This window comes from Triticum urartu, chromosome 1, assembly GCF_003073215.2.
Source record: "Triticum urartu cultivar G1812 chromosome 1, Tu2.1, whole genome shotgun sequence".
In the NCBI taxonomy this organism is placed as follows: domain Eukaryota; kingdom Viridiplantae; phylum Streptophyta; class Magnoliopsida; order Poales; family Poaceae; genus Triticum; species Triticum urartu.
In genome coordinates this window covers 474,615,407-474,628,493 of record NC_053022.1, presented here as the reverse complement: position 1 = coordinate 474,628,493, position 13,087 = coordinate 474,615,407, and the positions used below count along the sequence as shown (strand labels likewise).

Below are 13,087 nucleotides of genomic sequence, written 5' to 3'. Positions count from 1 at the left end.
CGGTATCATATACCCACCATATACCTTCCTCAAAACAGCCACCATACCTACCTATTATGGAATTTCCATAGCCATTCCGAGATATATTTCCATGCAACTTACCACCGTTCTGTTTACTATGACATGCTCCATCATTATCATATTCCTTTGCATGATCATGTAGTTGACATTGTATTTGTGGCAAAGCCACCGTTCATAATTCTTTCATACATGTCACTCTTGATTCATTGCATATCCCGGTATACCGCCGGAGGCATTCACATAGAGTCATATTTTGTTCTAAGTATTGAGTTGTAAGTAAATAAAAGTGTGATGATCATCATTTTAGGGCATTGTCCCAAGTGATGAAAGGATGATGGAGACTATGATTCCCCCACAAGTAGGGATGAGACTCCGGACTAAATAAAAAAAAGGAGAGGCCATAAAAAAGGAGAAAAGGCCCAAATAAAAAAAGAAGGGACAATGCTACTATCCTTTTACCACACTTGTGATTCAAAGTAGCACCATGATCTTCATGATAGAGAGTCTCCTATGATATCACCTTCATATACTAGTGGGAATTTTTCATTATAGAACTTGGCTTGCATATTTCAATGATGGGCTTCCTCAAAATGCCCTAGGTCTTCGTGAGCAAGCGAGTTAGATGCACACCCACTTAGTTCCTTTTATTGAGCTTTCATATACTTATAGCTCTAGTGCATCCGTTCCATGGCAGTCCCTACTCACTCACATTGATATCTATTGATGGGCATCTCCATAGCCCGTTGATACGCCTAGTTGATGTGAGACTATCGTCTCCTTTTTTTTCTTCTCCACAACCACCATTCTATTCCACATATAGTGCTACGTCCATGGCTCACGCTCATGTATTGCGTGAAGATTGAAAAAGTTTTAGAACACCAAAAGTATGAAACAATTGCTTGGCTTGTCAACGGGGTTGTGCATGATTTAAATACTTTGTGTGGTGAAGATAGAGCATAGCCAGACTATATGATTTTGTAGGGATAACTTTCTTTGGCCATGTTATTTTGAGAAGACATAATTGCTTAGTTAGTATGCTTGAAGTATTATTATTTCTATGTCAATATTAAACTTTTGTCTTGAATCTTTCGGATCTGAATATTCATACCACAATTAAGAGAATTACATTGAAATGATGCCAAGTAGCATTCCACATCAAAAATTCTGTTCTTATCATTTACCTACTCGAGGACGAGCAGGAATTAAGCTTGGGGATGCTTGATACGTCTCCAACGTATCTATAATTTTTGATTGTTCCATGCTATATTATATTCTGTTTTGGACATTATTGGGCTTTATTATACACTTTTATATTATTTTTGGGACTAACCTATTAACCGGAGGCCCAGCCCAGAATTGCTGTTTTTTTGCCTATTTCAGAGTTTCGCAGAAAAAGAATATCAAACGGAGTCCAAACGGAGTGAAACCTTCGGGAACGTGATTTTTGGAAGGAACGTGATCCAGAGGACTTGGACCCTACGTCAAGAAAGCTACCAGGAAGGCACGAGGTAGGGGCGCGCCTACCCCCCCCCCCCCAGGCGCGCCCTCCACTCTCGTGGGGCCCATGTTGCTCCACCGACGTACTTCTTCCTCCTATATATACCTACGTACCCCCAAACTACAAGATACGGAGCCAAAAACCTAATTCCACCGATGCAACCTTCTGTACCCGTGAGATCCCATCTTGGGGCCTTTTCCGGAGCTCCGTCGGAGGGGGCATCGATCACGGAGGGCTTCTACATCAACACCATAGCCTCTCCGATGATGTGTGAGTAGTTTACCTCAGACCTTCAGGTCCATAGTTATTAGCCAGATGGCTTCTTCTCTGTCTTAGGATCTCAATACAAAGTTCTCCACGATTCTTGTGGAGATCTATTCGATGTAATCTTCTTTTGCGGTGTGTTTGTTGAGACCGATGAATTGTGGGTTTAAGATCAAGTTTATCTATGAACAATATTTGAATCTTCTCTGAATTCTTTTATGTATGATTGGTTATCTTTGCAAGTCTCTTCGAATTATCAGTTTAGCTTTGGGTTCAATCTTTCTTGTCTCGGATGTGATGCCTATATACATGATCATACCTAGATATTCTCATAACTATGCTCAATTCTGTCAATTGCTCAACAATAATTTGTTTACCCACCGTAATACTTATGCTCTCGAGAGAAGCCACTAGTGAAACCTATGGTCCTCGGGTCTATTTTTCATCATATTAATCTCCCATCAACAAGCTATATTTCTGGCACTGTTTATTTTGCTTTCTTTACTTTGCATCTTTATCATAAAAAATACCAAAATATTATCTTATTTTATTTATCAGATCTCACTTTCGTAAGTGACCGTGAAGGGATTGATAACCCCTTTATTGCGTTGGTTGCGACGATTTTATTTGTTTGCGTACGTGCGAGGGACTCGTGCGTGGCCTCCTACTGGATTGATACCTTGGTTCTCAAAAACTGAGGGAAATACTTACGCTACTTTGCTGGATCACCCTTTCCTCCTACTGGATTGAAAACCAGTGCAGTGCTCAAGATGTAGCACTGCTCGGCGAGGCCTGAATTCGTGTGTGTGCTTCCTCACAACGGTGGTGGAGCCGGTGCCGTGAGCATGCAGTCCACAACGCGATGTGATGTGTATCGTGCTTAAAAAAATGCAGTCCACTAGCTTCGTTCTCGCACTATGTATTTCATTACTAACCAAAAACATATATATGCAGTGCACTAGGGGGGAACCACAACTCTAGAGAAAAAAGAAAAAGGAAAATGCAGTGCACTCCGGTCTTTAAAAACGTCCACTCCAAAGGACTTTGAAGTACACTTCATTTGAACAAAAAATGTATTTGCAAAAAAAATTACGTTGTGTTTGTTGAACAAGTTTAAAATGCTAAAAAATAGTTGTGTGTTTCACTTTCATAGAGTGTTGTGGTTCACTTTTAAGAGTGTTGCGGTTCGCTTGGACCCAAAGTAAAAACCACAGAAAAATACGGAAAATAAAAAAAAGTAATGCGGTTCAATTTCGGTAGCATCTCGGTTCACTTACTACCATTTTGAAGTGCAGAAAAATTATTATGGAAACTTAGAAAAATGTAATGCAGTTCAATTATGCAGCTCGCTTGCCCGTCCGATGCAGTGCGGTTTTCATTCTGAAGCAGTGTGGTCGGCCGTGTGATGTTGTTCATATTGTAATGCAGAAAAATGTTATCAAAACGACACATAAAAATTTACGTCCCATAGAAAAGAAATCATGCAGTGCACTTGTCTATCCAATGAAGTATGGTTTTTAGTCTAAATAAGTGTGGTTTTCTGTGTGATGCAGTACGACCCATTTACGGTAGTCTCCGGGTTCACTTTTCATAGTCTTGTGGTTCACCAACACTCGACATGAAGTGCACTCCACCTCGTTTAGGAAAAAAAATATGTCCCACAAAAAAGAAAATCATGTAGTGCACTTGATTGTCCGATGAAGTGAAGTTTTTAGTCTAAAGAAGTGCGGTTTTCTGTCCCATCCTAAACTATATCTCCTTCAATCTCTAGTGAGATTTGTATCATGTATCCACATAATAATGATAAGAGAGATATGGTCCTAACACTATATCGGTTGGTTGTGTTAACACCAGGGTGGGGAAAATCAAAACAGAGAGAAAAGGGAGGGGGCGTGTAAGGTTGGACGAAGCACTTTGTCTGGCAGGAAAACAAACATTACCTCTTTTTAAGAATTTTATTTTTATATTTCTCTATGATTGAATAGGAAACTCTCTGGATGAACCAACCGATCCCACGTGAATAATCACTCGCCTCCCGAGCTCGCCACGTGCTAGCCGTCCCAATCTCAGCATAACAAGGGCAGATTAGGATAACGATCACAACTAGAGTGTTTTGGAGGCCGAGCTTCATGCACTACTGGAATTTTCATGTACCCTAGGTGTCAGGGTCTTCGCCGAGAGCCAAGTCAGCAAAGATGCGCCACGTGGCAACTGCCGTCCCCATCTGTTGTCCATTAGCTACTTCTTTTTTGCCGAGTTGTATTGTTTGACTCTCAGTAAACTCTTTGCCGAGTGCCCGTGTCCTAGCTCCCGGCAAATTCCTGTTTGCCTGAGAGGTGTACACCATGTGGCTTTTGCCGAGTCCAACACTCGACAAAGGCTTTGTCGGCGGGGATAGGCCCTTTGCTGAGTATCCGTGGCACTCGGGGTATAACTCAATTCCAGTAGTGATGGAGGTCTTTATTTTGAAAAGTTCAAAATTTTGTACCTTTAAGTTTCAAAAAATTCTGAAAAAATATACAGGTATGCAAGGATTTAATGTATATGTGTGTCTAATTTTATGATGAAATATCTTGAATTACAAGTCGCAATTTTTTTATGAACTATGAGGATCAACAATACATGTGCTCAAAAGCTATTTTTTTGTGTAGCTCTCATTTTAAAGTATTTCATCATGATAATTTGCACATATGTATGCTATGTCTTTAATTATGTGTATATTTTAAAACTTCAAGTATGAATTTAAATTTTTCAATATTAAAGTCATTGTGTTTGCAGAGCTCGGCCTTCGTTTGGCATTTTCGCTCGGATTGGAACCGGAGACTTCAAGTGACCACCGAGCGAGCCAACGAGAGAGGAGGGAAGACATGGCGACGACGTGGCCGGCACGGAGCGAACCGCACTTGCCGCCGGAGGAGGCGGCGCGGGTGAAGGCCAAGGCACGCAGGCACTTCGATAGCGTCGCCGTGAGATGCCCGGTCAAGCCGCCACACAGCGACCCGTCCTACGATGGCGCGGGCTGTGTGGACTGTCGAGGTGGCCACTAGAGATGACCCGCCGGGGCTCCGCGGGCTCCGCGATCTCGAGGCCAAGCCCTAGGTTGACGCCTTCTTCTCTTTTTTTCCCGGAATTCAAATTTCTGATGTTTGATTGACTGTTGAACCGATCGATGTAAGCGTGTTGCGTTCTCGTGCACAGAAGCTGGTGCTGGACGGAGGGGATGTGAACGGGAAAGAGTAGTGGAGACGCAGTACTATGATGGGATCAACATCATCGACAAGCAGCATCGAAAAGAGAAAACAAGTATAGAAACCCCGGAAACGGATACTATCGGAAACAAACATAGAGCGAATACAAAGGGGACCCAGAAACAGAAGTGGTCGTTTACCAGAAGTTAAAATCCCCTTGAACCACAGAAAAATACACACAACACAAACAAATTTAAAGAATTGTTATCATGGCTACAAAATAATACACTACTAGGAAAAGGCCTACTAATGGCGCACCAGTTTTGCCTACTAATGGCGCATCACTGGTGCGTCATTAGTATCACGCCACTAGTATTTATTACTAATGGTGCACCACCTAGTGCGCCATTAGTATATAACACCATGCACCATTAGTATGCCTCCCAGGGCCATATTTAACCATGTGCTTTGGCACACTAATGGCGCACTGCCCATGGATGCGCCATTAGTATACTTGGCATACTAATGGCGCACTCTGTAGTGATGCGCCATTAGTATGAATATTAGGTTTTTTTTACTTTTCTGATTTTTGCACAGGTTACAAAATATATTATTTGACAGAATATAGACAGTAGCACACAGCAACAGCAGATTCATCGAATACAATAGAAGATTAGTCTCCAAATACAATTCATTATATTAGTCTCCGAATTCAAAAGACCGAACAAAGATAAAACATTACAAGTCTCGAGACCGCGAGTATCGAGTTTGTTGGAAGTAATACTAATCCTAACAAGTCCTACTAATCATCATCATACAACTTCTACTCGTTATTCATAACAAGTCATACGATCATCATCTTGATAGTCATCGAACCAACCCTACTTAATTGTTCTTAGCACATGATCATCAGTATTAGGCAGGACCTAAATACCCTATTTAAGCTAAAATAGCATAAAACAATATAGACCCTGACTCTCCATTATGGAGAATGGAGAACATCCTGTCTCCAATTCTTGCGCTTCGCTTCCTTTTGCTTCCAAGAAGCTCCTTACGACTGTCCATACATTTTTTTCCATCCTTTGATTTTCATGTCTCCACTTCTTTTAGAAATCTTGTATGGACATTTGAGATTCGTAGGATGACCTGGTTGTATGTTCAAAACATTAAGACTACCTTTCTGATACATCATTTGAGGCACACAATTCTCTGGGATTATCTGTTGAAAAACATAGTAATAACTTCATAGTTAGCAATGATGTACTAGTTTTAGAAGTATGCAAAAGATGCACGGATGTCGTAATAGTAAAAACCTTACCAGGGTATCTCCATGGTAGTCACCGTAGTTGAACATATGCACTAGTGGCACGTATTTACCATAATGTTGAGGAGTTTGATTGTGGATATTGTAATTCTCAATGTCAGTACAAAATCCGACCAGATGATTTTTCTCCTTGTAAGTTGTTAATTCGGAGCCATCGGTGTAGTGGGTTTTGTCTACCATCTCCCGCACATTCTTTGAACAATAAAAATAAGCTGTCAATGGAAATAAGCTGTCAACTATTTTGAAATAAACAATATAAATTAGCTAATAACTATGTTTGAGAAACTCACATAGTGGTAGAACTGGAGGCGTATCAACAAGGACCCAAATGTCCATATTGTCTTGGTTGATGTCAGGATTACCATGATCCATGGTGATAAGCATACCCTCATCAAAACCATACATCTTGCAAAATGCTTCCCAATTTTTGCAACCAAAATGGGTTACGCTCTCAGAATTATATAGATTTACTTCAAAGTCCACATCGAGATGAGTCCTTAGGTGAATTTTCTTTGTTTCAGAAATTTCATGGTCTTCAAAATCCATCCTCTCCAAGACATAGCGTCTTGCATGGCATGGGATAAGCTATACTCGAATTGTAAAAGATGAAAATTACACGTTGAAATAGTTGAAGTCATGCTTAATTATGAAAATAACACTTGTCGTCGTTGTGTACCGTTTCAACTTCGAAGGTCTCCTCGAGCTTAATGCTGAAGCGCCGATCATCGTCCAGGTGAGGCATGTCGCACAGACCTCGATCGTCGTGGCACCAGTCTCACTCCCCCGGGAGACTTTCATCGCCCGATGATGATGACGACATATCCTACGTTCATAATTCAAAACTGCATCATTTAGGGTTTGTCGACACCGAGGCATCCTAAAAACTAAGCTTTTATCATTTAGGGTTTGTCGACGCTGAGGCACCCTAAAAGCCTAAGCTTTCATCATTTAGGTTCTTATCGACACCGGGGCACCCTAAAAGCCAAGGTTTTATCATTTAGGGTTTGTCGACGTCGAGGCACCCTAAAAGCCTAAGCTTTCATCATTTAGGTTTTGTCGACGCTGAGGCACCCTAAAAGCCTAAGCGTACATCATTTAGGTTCTCATCGACACCGAGGCACCCTATAGAAGCCAAGTTAAGTTTTTATCATTTAGGGTTTATCGATGCCGAGGCACCCTAGGTTGGGCCTAATCACTTGGCTCTATTGCCACCTATGTTGGGTTTATCATCTAGGGTTTATCGATGCTAATGAGAATTCTAAGTTGGGCCTAATCACTTGGCTCTATTGCCACCTATGGTTTAATGCAGCAAGAATGGCGGGGCAGTTGATCCTACTTAACTAAGTACTAAGATACCCCGGCCCATGCATTAGTCGCAAGTACCCCATATGTCTTATTTTTAGCAAAGTCATGCTAAAATTCACGGAAAATTTCAGCATGACCTTTGCTGAAAATAGGACATATGGAGTACCCGAATTTGCCGGAACGGAAGTTAATCGACATTCCGGCCAACTCAAGGGCCTCTCGGGGTACAGCAGCAGCATCACAAGTTGACAAAATTCCCAAGTAGTACAGCAGCAGCATCACAAGTAGTACCAATGAACATATAGTCCAGCAAGTTGAAAAAGCTGAAGTTCTCGGCATGAAGAATCACACAACACAGCACCTACATTATGATGATACATTTGGAGATTGCACATACAGTTTTCACATAAGCATAATTGTTCTGGAGATTGCACATACAATTTTTGACAGCACAGCACCTATGACAGCACATTGAGTTCAAACTTCAGCTTGCTTTGTATAAGGAGACTAAAAAACTATCTAAGGAGTTCTTCAAGTTCAAGTTACAGCCTGCATGACATTTTCCTACACAATGCTTGTTGTAAATAATTACTTAAAGTAAACACTTTTTTTATCTTAGCTTACTTACAACAGAATGCCTATCTTTCTGGCTTTCCAATTCCTTTTGTTTCATTTTCAACATTGCTCTGTTTGTAATTAATAGCACTGTTCAAGAAATCTGTATATGCAATCTACAGAGATCCCCCTCCTGACTTTTAGACTGATTTCCATCAAAATTGAAAATAGTTACACTAAGTTTCAAAATAAAAAAATACACTTCTCAGTTTTACAAACTGAAAATTACTCTAAAACTGAAACTTTAACTGACTTTTAGACTAAATTTTTACTCCAAGAGTTTTTATATTCAGATCACTTTAACTGAATTTTACATTGAGTTTTAGATTGAATTTTAAACTTTCTTGCAATATAAGCTTGTCGTACACTTTATATTTAGATCAGGAGCCAAGCTCTAAAATTGAATTTTTAACTGAATTTTTACGACTGCATCTGTTTCAATTTCAGTTTCAGATAAAGTTTATATTCAGATCAGGAGACTGACTTTTAAACTGACTTTATATTCAGTTTCAGGTAAGGACATTAGAGAATGTACAGCGAGGGGCGGCCGGCGCGGTGAGCATGAGCCCGCATGCACAAACGGTGACTAAACAAGGAGAAAAACAAGGGAATCGATGGAGACGCTCACCGCGGAGCTGGGGAAGGAGATGGCGAGGCCGAGGGTGGTCGGGGTAGCGCGGATCGACGCCGAGAAGCAGTGGTCGGTGATGAGGAAGAAGAGGTCGATGCGCTCGATCCTTGATGACCCGGCTCCAATCCGTGGACGTAGGCGATGAAGGTGATGATGGTGTTGCTCCTGGCGCAGCTCCTAGGCACGACGACGGAGGACGGGGCGGTCGGTGGCCGTGGTGACGCGCGGCGGCGGCGCTCGGGGTGGAGGGAAGGAGCGGGGCAGGCCGTCGGCGGCGAGGACCGAGACTGCGAGGCGGGGCGCGGGGGTCGTCGGGCGACTAGGGGGGAATGAATCTGGCGAGGGGGGAATGAATCTGGCGAGCGGGAGGGACGAAGGGATCGGGCGACTAGGTGGGAAGATTACTAATGGCGCACCCCCTGGCGGTGCGCCATTAGTATGTTTTTTTATAGCAATGGCGCATCCCGAGACGGTGCGCCATTAGTATTCTTTTTTTAGATAGCAATGGCACACCAGCCAGCCATGCGCCATAAGTAAGATTTTATTATTATTATTTTGTTGCATCTAATAATTTAATAGAAAATTAATATGAATATGAATATGAAAATGAATATGAATATGAAACAGTAATAAATTTTTATAAAAACAGTAATAATTTTTTAAAAATATCATCAAATTTGTTATTTGAAAATATTTATGAATCGAAAATATATCATCAAATTTATTATTTGAAAATATCATCAAATTTGTTATTTGAAAATATAAAAATTTGTTTTTTTTGGATTTTTAGTTGCATTCATTTGTGACGGTGGAGCGGGGGAGGGTGCGGTGGGTCGTCGCGGCGGTGGAGTGGGGGAGGGTGCGAGGGGGGGGGTCGGCGGGCGGGGGGTGCTCGGCGGCGAGGGGGATCTGGCGAGGGGGATAGCTATCGAGAGGGAGGGGATCGAGATCGAGTGTCCTCATGAATATTCAATATTTTTTATGTGGAATATGAAAAAATATCATCAAATTTGAAAAAATATTCATGAATTCAAAAAGTGCCCATGAAATTTAAAAATATTCATGATATCAAAAAGTAAAAAAAAAAGTGCCCATTACTAGTTTAAACTAATAATGGCGCACTATGCAACGGTGCGCCATTAGTAGTTTTGCAAAAAAGTAAAAAAAATACAGCAGTGGTGCACTCTATGGCTGGTGCGCCATTAGTAGTTCTAACTACTAATGGCGCACTCTGCCAGGATGCGCCATTAGTTTGTTTGAAAAAATGAAAAAAAACATTTTGTTACTAGTGGCGCACCGTGTGCCTGGTGCGCCATTAGTTTCTTCCACACTAATGGCGCACCAACAGGTGGTGCGCCATTAGTATATAGTAATGGCGCACCATATGTCTGATGCGCCATTAGTGTCAATTCCATCTATAGCCCTTTTCCTAGTAGTGATATGATTACGTCGGCAACTTAGCGTAGTATTCTAGTAGTGCTGGACAATTGCGTGTAGGGTCTAGTTGAGTACGTATGTGGTAGTAGAAGTTGGGCCATTCTCGTCAATGTGTCATTGTGTGTTGTTTGGTGGTTGGGCTACAATGCAGCCATAGGCCTATGGTAAAAACAGAAATTCCATATTCACGGAAACGGAAAGTTCCATTTCGACGTCTATTCCACCAGAAATCACGGTTTTATTTTTGTTTCCGTTTCCGCATAAAAAATTCCATTTCCATTTCCGTTTTGCAAATTTTCATTTCTGTTCTCACATTTCCTCTCTGTTTCCATTTTTCTCCGGAAAAGCGGAAAGTTTTCACTCCATTTTCATCCCTAATATGACATAAATTGAAGGTTCCATACCTTGTCCTTTTTAAAACCTATCAACTAAAAGAGACATTGGTTCTAGAAATAATGGTGGAGTTGCAATTCCTGGAAATAATGCGCATAAGTTTGCCAATTTACAACATACTGCCAGAATAAAGAATGTAGACCATAGCATTGATGGCATCACAACAAATGAAGCTTATGGAACATGCAAACTGGAAGCAAGGGAAAGCTGTTAACCTGGAAAATTTCTTTAATCAGTTTAATAAGAACCAATGCACAAACTCTATGTCCCTGCAACCCCATGAATTCATAAGTGGATTCCATAACAACTTGCTTACCCTTGAGTTATCAAAACCTTAATAATTATGTATATTCCAAACTAAAATATTATTGATGGATTTATATGTGAAGCAAGTTCTCATTTTTGCATTTATACTAGGTAGACCTTCCGTGCAACTTAAATTTGAATGAAAGAAATACTGTAACATGTTAAATTCCAAACTTTTCTTTTCTATATTGCTTGTGCAAAATGCCTCATAAAATCTCAAGATCACTATAAGTTTGATTATGCCTGGTGTTGTAAAGTTTTGATACTAAATGTGAACTTCCACAATAGCACTAACAGGTTCTAAAATGTGCATACACATACCAAGTTCAGCTTATAGTTCTCAGTGAATTGACCAAAATTAAAGTGAAAGTCCTTCCCAAGGTCAAACCAGAAGGTGCAGTACGGAACAAACTTCAAATAACCAAAAGGTGCTATAACTTGTAACTCTATTACTATCAGCCAAAGTAGTAAATTAGCGAGCTTCGATTCTACAATTAGAATATCAGCTAACAACATCATCATCTGTGCGTGGTATGTTCATATTAGTAAATACCAATAATGAACTATGTACTAATTTGCGTACATTGCCATTATTAGTTAAGATGTAAGGCAATAAAGAACGAAAATTACTAAGGATTATATTCAGTTATTTAGTTGTACATATATGACAAACACGCAACATTTAAAACTTCCCTGCTGCAAAGCTGTTGTGGCTATCACTAAGCTAACTAAATGTTGTGGCGTGGCTGGAATTACAGCTACATGGAACTCAAACTTTGCCCTAGAACTGGAGATGCAGAAACTCGGATAAATACACAACCACCTTCAGCATGGACAAGAATCATAGCTACAAAAGCTCAGATCCGTCGGGAACAACTAGTAAAACGGCAGAATTCGTCGGCATGATTCGAATCCAAGCACTCCCTAGCTAGCCGGCGACGGGCGAATCCGCCCACAGAAGGTGGGGCTCCGGATGTAGAGCATGGGGAATTCAGTCAAACTGACAGAAAATAAGGTTCTGCAAAATTTGTTGAGGGTAATAGACAGCAAAACACATGCCGAGCTGAGCATCCGTTGAATTGAACCCCTGGCTATTGCCAAAATAAATTGCTATTAGTACTCGGCCGTGCAACAACGAAGTGCTTTTGTTTGTGGAAAACGAAGATTTTTCTTCATAGCAGAGCAGCAGCCGGGGCGGACCTAGAAAGCGAGCAGAATCTGAGGATGTTGGTCTGGGACTAAGCAATCAACCCACCGGAGTACTGGAAGCTGCTCGTACCTCGCCAGCCACTGCCCGAAATTGAGCAAAAATGTTGGATAGAACCATGGTGCAGCCGCACCTACGCTCAAAGCCACACATCTGTTGGGCCCCATCCTTGGGATTTGTGCCTGACGGCCAAGGTAAAACATGGCGGGAATGGTCAAAAGATAGTTAGCAGGCCTATAGATTCTAATAAGATCTACTGCATGCTAGAATAAAATAATCACTAAAATAATCAAGTTTGGTCCATACACTTTCTTTATTGCTTCGTGATGCACAATGGCTATGGGCCCAGACTTGCATGGATGCCTCAACAATCGCTGCAGATAGTATATCGAGCTAAATCGGTTTTTGAATGTTTCAATTAGAGAAATTTATGTGCATCAGAGCAAAGAAAAAAAGGCAGCAATAGTTTCCAGAGAGAATCAAAACTTTAGCATGGTAATGTAGCTGCTACTGTTGCTATTCTTCTGTTTTCTCTTTTTTTTGTTTTTTTTCATTGTTCTTCTTTTTGTTTGTTTATTTTCCTTTATTTTTTCTTTTCTGTTATGTTTTTTTCGTGCATACATATCACCCTGAGCTACATTATTATTGGGAAGCCTGAACATGACTCTTTTTTAATTTTCTTTCTTGGGCTTGTGAGCTACAATATTATTGAAAGGCGTGCCACATTGGAAGTCTAGCCTGAGAAGGCCTACAAGCAATATGAAAAAAAAACTCACTGTTTGAATGCCAACGTAAATGATGGGTTAACTTAAAGAGTACTGAATCACAAAAATTTGAATGTTAATAGGGCCCATATATATCCCAATGGGAGGTGTACTACATCCAAGGGTGTTGACCG

General features: G+C 40.9%; 1 pseudogene; it reads left to right on the top strand.

Moving 5' to 3' along the window:
* The first annotated feature begins 4,650 nt into the window (after nucleotides 1-4,650).
* On the top strand, nucleotides 4,651-8,359 carry LOC125532925 (annotated as a pseudogene).
* The last annotated feature ends 4,728 nt before the right edge of the window (nucleotides 8,360-13,087 follow it).